Source organism: Lutra lutra, chromosome 5 (genome assembly GCF_902655055.1).
Source record: "Lutra lutra chromosome 5, mLutLut1.2, whole genome shotgun sequence".
NCBI classification, from domain to species: Eukaryota; Metazoa; Chordata; class Mammalia; order Carnivora; family Mustelidae; genus Lutra; species Lutra lutra.
In genome coordinates, this window is record NC_062282.1 from 53,443,103 (window position 1) to 53,455,908 (window position 12,806).

The window sequence follows — 12,806 nt, forward strand, 5'->3', positions numbered from 1 at the left end:
AACAAATACAGCCCTATTGGCATGCATGCTTGTTAGGTCCGTTATTAAATGAAATGAGACTGAGAAAAAGTGAAAGTTGTTTAAAGCTTTATTTTATGTTAAGTATTAGAAGTTAGATTTATTGGTCAGGGGAACGAGACTGAGACAAGGTGAAAGTTATGCAAAGCTCTATTCTATGCCAAGCATTAGAAGTTAGACTGACCGGCCACGGCCATCTCTGAAGAGAGCAACCGCCCCCAGCTTACAGGCTCAAGAATTGACTGACTGACCGCCTCCAAAGAGGGCAACCCCCCACCATCTTGCAAACTACCTTTTATAGAGCAAAACTCTGGCCACACATAGGTAGCCAATGAGATTGTAGTCATGTTAGGTCACACGCAGGTGGCCAATTGAATTACAATTTACCCTGTAGTAGCTGTTTGACCTAACCTATTACTCTGGTCAGAATTAATGCTCAAGGTTGGCACCCAAATGGCGGGGTTTGCATTCTTTGGTGGTTATGGAAAAAGTATGTGTGTTTCTTATTGATTGGATGTCTCCACCTGACCCGACTTGTCCTTGTATTCTGGGCCCTGTTAATAAGAACTAGCTGACCATATTTTACTGGTTTCCCAGACTTGCTTTTAAGTAAGTTTCTCTGGGGAGAGGGGGGCAGGGTCAGTTTAAGTTTTACTGCACAAACAACAAAATGGCTTTTAACCAAGATGGAGTCGCTCTGGCTAAATAGGTCCTTACAAAGTCTACTGAAAATAAGCTGAGATGAGTGAGAAAACAAATATTAAAATGCAAATTACATGTAAATATTTCCATATATACAGTATGTAGTACTTTACAAAACTCTAAAGCTTTGGATATCTTTGGTTTTGCCTTCAGAGAAGACTATATCTGGTGATACTGCCCACTGGTTATTATTTTATAAAAAAGAACACTACCAGAATACAGTGCCTTGATTATAGAACTCTTGTATATAGAATACTTTACACTTGAGAAAAGAATCACGAACGTACATCCCTCCCATGTTTTCCCTTACAAGCAATGTCTGGCCTGTGCTGTATATTTCTGTTGCTAAGAGGATACTTTGAGATTATTTGCTTAGTATATGCATGCCACTCCCGTGGAAGTAACTTCATTTTAAAAGATTTTCAGTATGTGTTGGGGCTGACTTTACTATCCTGAATCCTGACCCCCTTTGATAAATATCATTTTTAATGTTTCCCTCCACCCAACATATCTTAGAATATTACTGAGAAAAAGAGAGTTTAAGGTCAGGCCTGTGTCACATGGAAAGGTCAGAGTAGAGCCAGAATGCAAACACAGCTTTTCTTACTCTTAGTTCTTTAAAACATACAAAGCCCAGGTCTGCCCTAGGACATAATCCAATGGTAAAACTAAAAACCATATTTAGCTCAGGTAACCTATTCAAGAATTCAAGAATATATCTGTCAAGTTGCAAGCTATTTTTTTTTTAACCATCTCACTTTATAAGGGTAACTTTCCCATAGTCTCTACCTACTCTAGGAACACCTCTTCCTTTTACCTCTTGCTCCTCTTTATATGTCTTCAGAAAATAGTAACTGATTTCAATATACATCCATTAGGGGCGCCTGAGTGGCTCAGTGGGTTAAAATCTCTGCCTTCGTCTCGGGTCGTGGTCCCAGGGTCCTGGGATGGAGCCCCGCATTGGGCTCGCTGCTTGGCGGGGAGCCTGCTTCCCTTCCTCTCTCTCTGTCTTCCTCTCTGCCTGCTTGTGATCTCTGTCTGTCAAATGGATAAATAAAATCTTTTGAAAAAAAAATCCATTAATTCACTGAAAAAATGTTTGTTTAGAGCTTTGAGATTTCATGCACAAGCCACTGCAGGTAAAACATAATAAGGATCCTAAATCCCCTGAACCAAAAATAAAATTATAATATTCAGGTTTCCTATTTGTCAAAGTCAATGGAATATTTCACAATCAACTGGTGATTCAAATGATCTATTCCCAGAATAAACATTGTTTTATCCATGGTAGGCTGTTGATTGAGCAGAACTGAATTGTATTTGACATTCATTGGATTTGGCAAGTGCCATCACTGTTTAATCAGTTACTCATCAGCATTCTTTGTCATTATTGTTTCTAAATCACAAACAAGTCAAAGATCAACAATTACTTGGTACTTTGGGTTTCAATCAAAATAAACCCAATAGAGTATATCAGTCATATCCCATCCCACAACCTTCCATTTCATTGTAGTCTCAAGAATAATTGCTCCAACATAGCAGATGAGATCTTCCAAGATAATTTTCCTTTCTTATTTATCAACAAACACAAAAGTTACATTTCACTGTGGATGAACCATCCATCTTCAATTTGTGATTTTTTCCCCCGTTATGTACAAAGGAATTGAGTAGGAATCAGGAAATAAAAGGTAAGCATTCCAGTTAAAAGAACAAGTTCTCTACTGAATTTCTACTTCATCCTGTAAAATCTTTCTTTTCTAGAACTGTTCCCTTCTTGCAAATGTCAAAAAGGAAATGACCTTTGCAGTATTTCAAACTAAAATATGTATCCTAGTATGGTAATTATTTTATAAAAGGTCAAAAAACATTTTACAATGTAAACATTGTTGGTCTAGAAAGCAACATAAATTTTTTAAATTATACTATTTAAAATCAATGAGTGTATACATGTATATACATTATATGTATGTAATTATGTGTGTGTACATATATATACACACACATATAAATACACATTTCATATGTTCATATGCAAGATGTTCTCTTCTTTCTGAAATGTGACCTGCTATGGTTTTCAAAGTTTTTTTTTTTTTTAAAGATTTTATTTATTCATTTGACAGACAGAGATCACAAGTAGGCAGAGAGGCAGGCAGAGAGAGAAGAAGGGAAGCAGGGTCCCCGCTGAGCAGAGAGCCTGACGCGGGGCCCGATCCCAGGACCCTGAGATCATGACCTGAGCCAAAGGCAGAGGCTTTAATCCACTGAGCCACCCAAGCGCCCCCTGCTATGGTTTTCAAATAACTGAAAAAGACTTACATTCCTCAAGAATATTTATTGCCTGTGCAATAAATTTCATTTTGTATTCTTTCTATAGCACACAAATTATAGGCAAGCACTACAAGGGAAGTTCATCATATACACATAAGTATATCAATACAAGTGAGGTAGTTAATAGTTGCTTACTAACTTTTTATGATGAACTAAATTCTAACTCTGATGTCTACAGAACACAACTCTTTAATAGTGACAGTCTTTACAAGCTTACACTATAATGTTAATATAGAATAGCTTCATATGTTTATACTAAATAATATGTATATAAATTCATCATAAATTACTATATGTTATATAGTATATTATAAATACTGGTACTATGTGACATAATGTAATATAAAATCTAAGTACTAGGATAATACTAGGAAATTGTCAAAATATGTTTTTATTCATCCATATGTATAGTTCCTTTACAAATAGTTTAAAAACTAAAGATGTAGAAATAATCTAGTTATTTCTCAGACAAATCTACAAAATGTCTACATTCTTAACTATAGATCATAGAAAGAAGAGCATAGCATTACTACATCATGACCTTTAGGGAAATGAACTATGTCTCCAAGATCCCACGCCAAAACTCCCTGTTATGTAAACTATTTTTCTTAGTAACTAAGTTCTTAGAGGTGGCAAAAGTATGTGCTTTGGATCGAATATCTGGGCTTTCAACGGAGAGACAGAGCAACAGAAGGTAATTCCAATCATCAGAGCATCAGAAGTATACTTGGATAAGAGATACATTTTAAATGGTAAGAGTACCTGACCTAGTATTTTGATACTTTTACTGACAAGTAACAGAAAACAACTCTGGCAGCTTTAGGCAAATGGAAGAATATCTATTTAAACAATACTATGAGTTTATAGAGCATTGAGAGTTTAGAGACCCAGGCTTAGCAAAACAAAGACACATGTTAGGGTAGACAGCTACTGAAAACACAGACTTTTTCTTTTTAAAAGGAAAAGTTCAGGTACCACTGCTGTAACTGATGCAGTAAATGACTTCTAAAAGTTCCTACCACATCATTTAATCAACATTAAAAATTCTAGATAGGTGGGATTGGGGGGGAGACAAACCATAAGTGACTCTTAATCTCACAAAACAAACTGAGGGTTGATGGGGGGAGGGGGTTGGGAGAGGGGGGTGGGGTTATGGATATTGGGGAGGGTATGTGCTATGGTGAGTGCTGTGAAGTGTGTAAACCTGGCGATTCGCAGACCTGTACCCCTGGGGATAAAAATATATGTTTATAAAGCTGTAAAAAAAAAAAAAGAAAAAGAAAAAAGAAAGGATGAATACCCAAGTTTTGTAGCAACATGGACGGGACTGGAAGAGATTATGCTGAGTGAAATAAGTCAAGCAGAGAGAGTCAATTATCATATGGTTTCACTTATTTGTGGAGCATAACAAATAGCATGGAGGACAAGGGGAGATGGAGAGGAGAAGGGAGTTGAGGGAAATTGGAAGGGGAGGTGAACCATGAGAGACTATGGACTCTGAAAAACCATCTGAGAATTTTGAAGGGGTGGGGGGTGGGAGGTTGGGGGCACCAGGTGGTGGGTATTGTAGAGGGCACCGATTGCATGGAGCACTGGGTGTGGTGCAAAAATAATGAATACTGTTATGCTGAAAAAATAAAAAATTAATTATAAAAAAAAAGAATGAATGAAACAAAAAAAAATTCTAGATAGGCTAATTGAATTTAAATTAAAAAAAAAATTCTAGATAGGGGTATGCAATTAGTTAACCTAACTCAAAAACTAAGTTAAATCTAAGCTATGACCCAGGTCTCAGGTTGGAGAGAGGGAGGATATGCTTGTTGAAGCTTCAGTTTTAGAACATGCAGTATAACCTCTCACTAAAGCTACCTAAAATACAGAATTCCTCTTCAATAGGAAGAAGGGGGTGAGTACAGATTTTTTTTTAAAAGCAAGTATTCAGGGGCGCCTGGGTGGCTCAGTGGGTTAAGCCGCTGCCTTCGGCTCAGGTCATGATCCCAGGTCCTGGGTTCAAGCCCCACATTGGGCTTTCTGCTCAGCAGGGAGCCTGCTTCCTCCTCTCTCTCTGCCTGCCTCTCTGCCTACTTGTGATTTCTCTCTGTCAAATAAAAAAATAAAATCTTAAAAAAAAAAATAAAAAAATAAAAGCAAGTATTCAGGGCGCCTGGGTGGCTCAGTGGGTTAAGCCGCTGCCTTCAGCTCAGGTCATGATCTCAGGGTCCTGGGATCGAGTCCCGCATCGGGCTCTCTGCTCAGCAGGGAGCCTGCTTCCCTTCCTCTCTCTCTGCCTGCCTCTCTGCCTACTTGTGATCTCTGTCTGTCAAATAAATAAATAAAATCTTAAAAAATAATAATAATAAAAAAAATAAAAGCAAGTATTCACTATATTTATACATAACAATAGGACAAATTTTCCTCCATTCTATACCTATGACATCTCATAATAATCTTCTGAAGTTATGCCATTCATTTATCTATTCATTTAACTTGTTTATTATCATTTGCAATGACTAAAATACAGATCCCCTAAGAACTGGGAATTGCCTCTATTGTTCAACGTTTTATCCCCCTGATCTAGGCCAGATATTGCTAATCAACACATAGGTAGCCAGTAAATATTTGTTGAATTAATTGATAAAGAAATGGAAGCAGTAACAAATGGAAAGCACTACTTCCCCAATGTCTTTGCCCAATTCAATGCTTTTGAGTCACTTTTGACCCAACTTTGAAGGCTATTTGCAATTAATTGTTATCATATAAAAGCCTGGACTAAAGGAAAGATGAGTAGCTTGCCACTGTCTTTTAGAGCTTTAGCAGTTTTATCTCCACATCCCATTGTAGAATGCAATCTTTGACCTACTTTCTGTGATGGGCAGTGTGCTGGAGTTAATAATGAACTTGTGATGACAATGAATCAAGTGTGAAGCAGCTGCTTCTGCCTGGTCCTTCTGAAATTGTTTCAAGCTTCAAAAAGACATTTTCTAAATTCCAGTGGAATTTGGAAGATAAATATGAGATAGACTTCTTGCAGGAGTTTTCACACTGAATAGTTTCTAACATATAGTTCAGGAGTAAGAGTCAAAGAAAACAAGATAGATGTGAAATAACTGATGATAATTTTTATGACAAAAATGTAAGAAAGATATTGAATGTTTGCTTTTCTGTGGGTGGATGTGGGGAAGATAATTACACATCAAGATCTAGGCTAAGTGTCCAGCAATTCTGGATGATGTTTTCTGTCTAAAACTTGCTAGTCCTCTAACACCCAGTTCTAGGTATATGTATGCAAAAAGGCTTACCTGAACTTACAAGATATTTTTTCCCTTTGATGCTTCCATTACAACCTATTTTATTTTAAAATTTACTACATGTTTTTACATTTAGTTCATTTAGTTTATTTATGTGTATATCCCTACTCAAATGTTATTCCAAACATAGAAAACCCATTTACTGATCCTGTGTCCCTATAACCTAGCTTAGCTTGAGCAACACACAGAGTTTCATACATTTTCTTTGAAATATTAATTGATCTAGGGTGAATATTGTCCTATAACTTGATGAAAATCAATGATAAATCTGATTTCTGGGTTAAATGAAGAAAAGTAACATATTAAAATAACAAAACAATTTCTATCCCTGAATGTGGAATAAAATTCTCTTTTATTTGTTAAATAGCACACATTTGCAAGTTAAAAAAAAATCACCAGTAACTAAGAAGTGAAGAACATTTCCTGAATCTGAGAATAAAGTTTAGAGACAATAATTACTACCTTTCTCCCCTTAAAAGGTTAATAGAGAGTGGCAACCAAGATTGTTGTCAAGTAACAGAAAAAAAAAAAAAAGGAGATAAGAAAGAGAGAAAGAGAGACAGAAGAGGGAATTAAAATACTGAATAAGATAAAAGTTTTTTTATCTTTACCGGCCTGCCTGGGATTACTTAGGAAAAAAAAGTGGATAAAGACTGAAAATTCCAGTGACATGTTGTTTATGCCATGGTCTTTCTAGGTCCATTTCAATGGAGATTTCAGAGTTCCGTCAAAAATAAACGGTCCATTTAAAAGTTCTTGTGTTTTCCAGTGCCTCTGGACATCCAGTAATTTCTGCAAAGATTCTGGCCATTAGTGATTTCCAGATTTCACAGAGTTTACCAACAGGAAGTACAAGAAAAGAATTTCTCTCATCTTTATAGGTAACAGCTCTTGCTGCAATAGGGCCCCCCCTTTTTATACTTTATTATTTTTATTAACATATAATGTATTATTTGCCCCAGGGATATAGGTCTGTGAATCATCAGGCTAACACATTTCACAGCACTCACCATAGCACATACCCTCCCCAATGTCCATAACCCAACCATCCTCTCCCTGACCCCCTTCCCCCAGCAACCCTCAGTTTGTTTTGTAAGAATAAGAGTCTTTTATGGTTTGTCTCCCTCCCGATTTTCTTTCTAAGGGACATTTGCCTGAAAACTAAGACAATCAAACTTCTTCCCCAAAATTTCAATGAGAGGGCAAAACCCTTGAGGGGGAAAAAAAGGCCTCATAAACCTGTGGTAGACCATATTCAGTGTAACACACATACCCAGCATAATGCAAAAGTGTCGGATCATCCTCTAAAATACTTTTTTTAAATTATGAAAATAAGTATACAGAAGAAAGAGTATTCATAATATAACTCTTCACATAACTTTTGTATTTAATCTTTGCTGAATGCTTGAAAAAATATTCTTTTTAATTACATTGTAATTATTTGTTAATAATTCCTTAACAAATTATTCTTTGTTAAATGGCATACTAAACAAAAGTATATAGTTGAAAAGTGAACATTTCCCTTAACTCCAGCCCTCAATGCCCTGGGTCCTATAGTGAAGAAAATAGTACTTATGGTTCCCTTCCACTCTTCGATGGACCTGAAGTGTGAGGGAAAACTAAACTACGGTTGTTTTCATCTATTGGCATTTTGAGGTTGTTGATTTCTAAAGCATTATCCAGCCTACTTCTTAGCCATAGGACTAATATTAATTCTTTTATATTACTCATATTCATACTACATTTTTTTCTATAACTTCCTTTTTTTAACTTGGAAAATATATTGACATTAATCCACGTTAATCTACTTTATTCTTTTTAACTGATGCATTTTATTTTACAGAATTTGTGTAATACCATTCATACGTCAAACTGGTTGAAAGAATAAGTTAGCAGAGAACTCCAGATCGACTTAAGCTTTCATAAGGAATAAAAGTGAGTGAACAAAGCAGAAATAATAAACATGGTGAACTGAGAAATAGCCAAGGATAAAATGAAGATCAAAAGGGGAATTGGTAAGAGAGAGAAGTTTGCTAAAATGTAAATTACCAGGAAAGGAAGAAGCAAAAGGAAATTACTAATCACTTGTCTTTTTGATATTTATATTATAGAACCAAGAATACTAATACATTCCCCTATTTAGAATTTAATACAGCTTGTGGAACAATGATAATAAAAATAACCCTTACCACTTGCTGAAAATTTAATATGAACCAGACACTGTACTCTGTGTCTAGTCCTTATACTAAACCTTGAAAAGTTCTTTTCAGCACATTTTCAGTTGATTTATTACTTAGTGAACACTTTCTAGATTCCTCTTTCCTTCACAACTACATATAATCCATCAGCAAGCTCTATGGTCTCTTCTTTCAGAATATATCCCAAATGTGACCATTTCTCATCACTCTAACACCTTCCCTCTAGTCTGTCATCATCATTTTTAGGAAAGGTATAATATGAAAATTTAATAACTTTCTAAATAGTTCCCTTCCTCCCACACTTGCCTCCATACAGTTATTTACCATTCAACAACAAAATAATGTTTGTTTTTTTTAAGATTTTTATTTATTTATTTAACAGAGAGATCACAAGCAGGCAGAGAGGCAGGCAGAGAGAGAGGAGGAAGCAGGCTCCCTGCTGAGCAGAGAGCCCGATGCGGGGCTCGATCCCAGGACTCTGAGATCATGACCTGAGCCGAAGGCAGCGGCTTAATCCACTGAGCCACCCAGGCGCCCCCAAAATAATGTTTTGGGCAGTAAATCAGATTATATCATCCCTCTTATTCAAAACTCTCCAGTAGAGCAATGAAGTTTCAACTGTGGTTTACAAAAACACGTATTTCCCCAACCTTGTCTTCTTCCCCCAGCTCACTGGTTCCAGGCACACTGGCTTTGTTTTTACTCGAAGCACCAAGTTCATTCCTCCTCAGGATTCTTCACTCTCTGGCTTTCCTCTGCCTTGAATGATCCTCTCTCAGAAATTTCCACAGCAACTCCCTCACTTCATTTAATCTTGATCAAAGGGAGGATCTCGCTACTTTGTTTAAAATCACCCAACTACATAACCACTTCACAATATTATGGTTTTCTTCTTAGAACTAATCATTGTTAGTTATTAATAACGGATTTTGGAGGGGGGGGTTATCATCCATCTGCCCTATGGGAATATAAGTTGCGTGAAGGCAGAAACTTCATCTGACCTGTTCTGTATCTCAAGGACCTAACATCAATGTTTGCTGAATAGGGGTTCCCATAAATATTCATAGAATAAATACTGATCAATAATGCTTTGTTTAAGCATGTCCATTTTTGGTTTCAAGCTCAAAATACTATCAGTTCCATTTTTTGTTAATAGAAAGCCCCTCAAGCTAGATATTTTGGATGTTATATAAGCTGAAGTTGTTAGGATTTTGTAGCTTTCTTCACAATAATTAATAGCATCAGTGCAACTGTTTAAGTCATAAAAGCTCAACCTAGCTTCTATTAGCAATTGAGGATGGTAGTATAGTGTTTTCTTTCCTGAGTTCACTAGTTCTTTACAAACCATACAAGAAGCTTGTGTACTCTTGTTAAACTAGCTTAGAATTCAAGACATTTGACACACAGCATAGCTTGCCAATTCCATCACCTTTAGAAATGATATTGGGTTTGTCCTTTCCTCTTTGCTTTGTGTACTTGTAATTACTCAATGATTTCTTGAGAAAAGGTAAATTCTGGGGGCGCCTGGGTGGCTCAGTGGGTTAAAGCCTCTGCCTTCGGCTCAGGTCATGATCCCAGGGTCCTGGGATAGAGCCCCACATCGGGCTCTCTGCTCAGCAAGGAGCCTGCTTCCCCCTCTCTCTCTGCCTGCCTCTCTGCCTACTTGTGATCTCTCTCTCTCTCTCTCTGTCAAATAAATAAATAAAATCTTTAAAAAAAAAAAGAAGAAAGAAAAGGTAATTTCCATACAATTTGAAAGTGCAATCCAAACAAATCAGAAAGGCTTTAATCATATGATTCCACTGAATCATCCCAACCAGTGATCAGGTAATGAAAATAAATGTTCCCATTGTGTAGATTAAGACATTACCTCTTCTCTCAGATTCCAGAATCTGTTGTACCACTGTATTCAAATTCTAGCTCAAATACTTCCTAGATATAGGACATTAAACAGGTTGAATAACCTTTCAAAGTATTAATTTTTTATTATAAAAATAAATAACAATATCATTTACATGATAAAGATATGGTGTGATTTAAAAAATGAATGCCCTCAGAAGCCATTGAACTGACAAGAGCAGCAGGGAATCTTAGTGAGAAGTAAATATCAGAATTATCTAAAGAGGCCCACACTTTTTTTAAAAAGATTTTATTTATTTATTTAACAAAGAGAGAGATCACAAGTAGGCAGAGAGGCAGGCAGAGAGAGAGGAAGGGAAGCAGGCTCCCTGCTGAGAAGACAGCCCAAAGCGGGGCTAGATCCCAGGACTCTGGGATCATGACCTGAGCTGAAGGCAGAGGCTTTAACCCACTGAGCCACCCAGGGGCCCCAAGAGGCCAATCTTAACTGTCATAGCTTGAACTGAGAATTTTGGGGCCACATTTTAGATTATAATAATGAATAGGGTTTTTTTGATCCATCTGCAAGAGGATTAATTATTTAAACACCAACAGACTGTAATTATGATTAATATCTTCACATAGTAACCATTCACAATGCTTCTTTTGCCATATGCATTTACTAGATTAAATTTTTATCAATTTAAAGAACATGTTCACAGAATAACTTCATAGAACCCAGATGAAACTCTAGAGTCATAACAACCCAGGTTCAAATCTCAGCTTACCTCCTTCATAGTTGAGGAACCTTGAATAAGGCCTATAAAATATTCAGATTGTCAAGCTAGATGACTTCCCAGTTAGAAGAGAAGCAGCACAACTATTCTGGATCAAGTCAACCTCAAACTAACAGTAATTGGAGAGGTTAGTATTTACTGAGTGTTTTTTTTTTACCACAAGTGTAGTTACCATCTGAGATGGTAGCCTAATGTATACAGAAGTTGCATTGCTATGTTGTATACCTGACACTAATATAACATTGCATGCCAATTACACTTAAATTTATATCTATATCTACATATATAGATATAGATATATAAATATTTACTACTGAGTCTATGCTATGGGATTAGCACTCTGTTAAATACTCTATTTAGTGTTATCTCACTTAATCAACACAAATGACCTATAAAGTTGACATTCTTATTTGTATCTCCCTTTACAGGTAAGGAAACCAAGCCTTCTATCTATGTCTCTGTCTGGGCTGCTACAGTAAAGTATCAGAGACTAGCTGGATGATAAACAACAGAAGTATATTGCTCATAGTTCTAGAAGCTGGGAGGCCACAGATGAAGGCAATGGCAAACTTAGTGTCTAGTGAAGGCTTGATTCATAGATGGTGTCTCTTCATTGTGTCCACAAGTGGTGAAAAGGACAAGCCAGGTCTCTGGGATCTCTTTTATAAAGAAAGTAATTCCAATCATAAGGGCCCCACTGTCATGACCTAATAACCTGCCCCAAACCCCAATGCCTAATACTATCACCTTGAGGGTGATTTCATCATGAATTTTGGAGAGATGCATTTAGACTGTAGCAACCAGTCAGCAAGTGGTATAGTTAGCACTCAAATTCATTTCCTTTGACTTCAGTGGTGGTGTTAATCTACTCTTGAATGACTTCTGTATTTTTTAAGCAGCCTATCCTTTTCCAACGCAATTTCTTGAAAGACCCAAATGCAGTTTCTTTAAAGAGCAGATAAAAGCATTTTATATTATTTAACAGGAAGATGAGAGGACCCCAAACCCAACTCTGTTAGACTCCTTGCTCCTGTGAGGTGGGTCCTGCATGGACCAAAAGAGATCTGAGGTACAGATTAGAAAATTCTTTATCTAAGCCAACCCTCATCTGTCTATAGCACCCATTATATCTATCCACATGTAGCCATTTAAATTTAAAATAATTAAAATTAAAAATAAAATATCAGGGTCCCTGGGTGGCTTAGTTGGTTAAGCAGTGGACTCTTGATTTCAGCTCAGATGGTGATCTCAGGGTCCTAGAATGAGTCCCAAGGTGGGCTCTGCACTTAGCAGGGAGTCTGCTTGAGATTCTTCTGCTCCCTCTCCCTCTGCCCCCACCTCCACTCTCTTGCACTCTCTCTAAAATAAATAAATAAAAATCTTTAAGTGATAATAAAATATCCAGTTCCTCAGGCACATTGGCTCCATTTTGAATGCCCAGGGGCCACATATGACTGGTAGTTTCAATATCAGCACAGATATAAAACCTTTATCAACACACAAATATCCATTTAATAGCTATGATCAAGAGGAAACCTCAAATGACTTTCCATTACAATTATAATAAATTACAATTATAATAAAATTCAACATTCTAGCATAGTTTTCCTTATCTG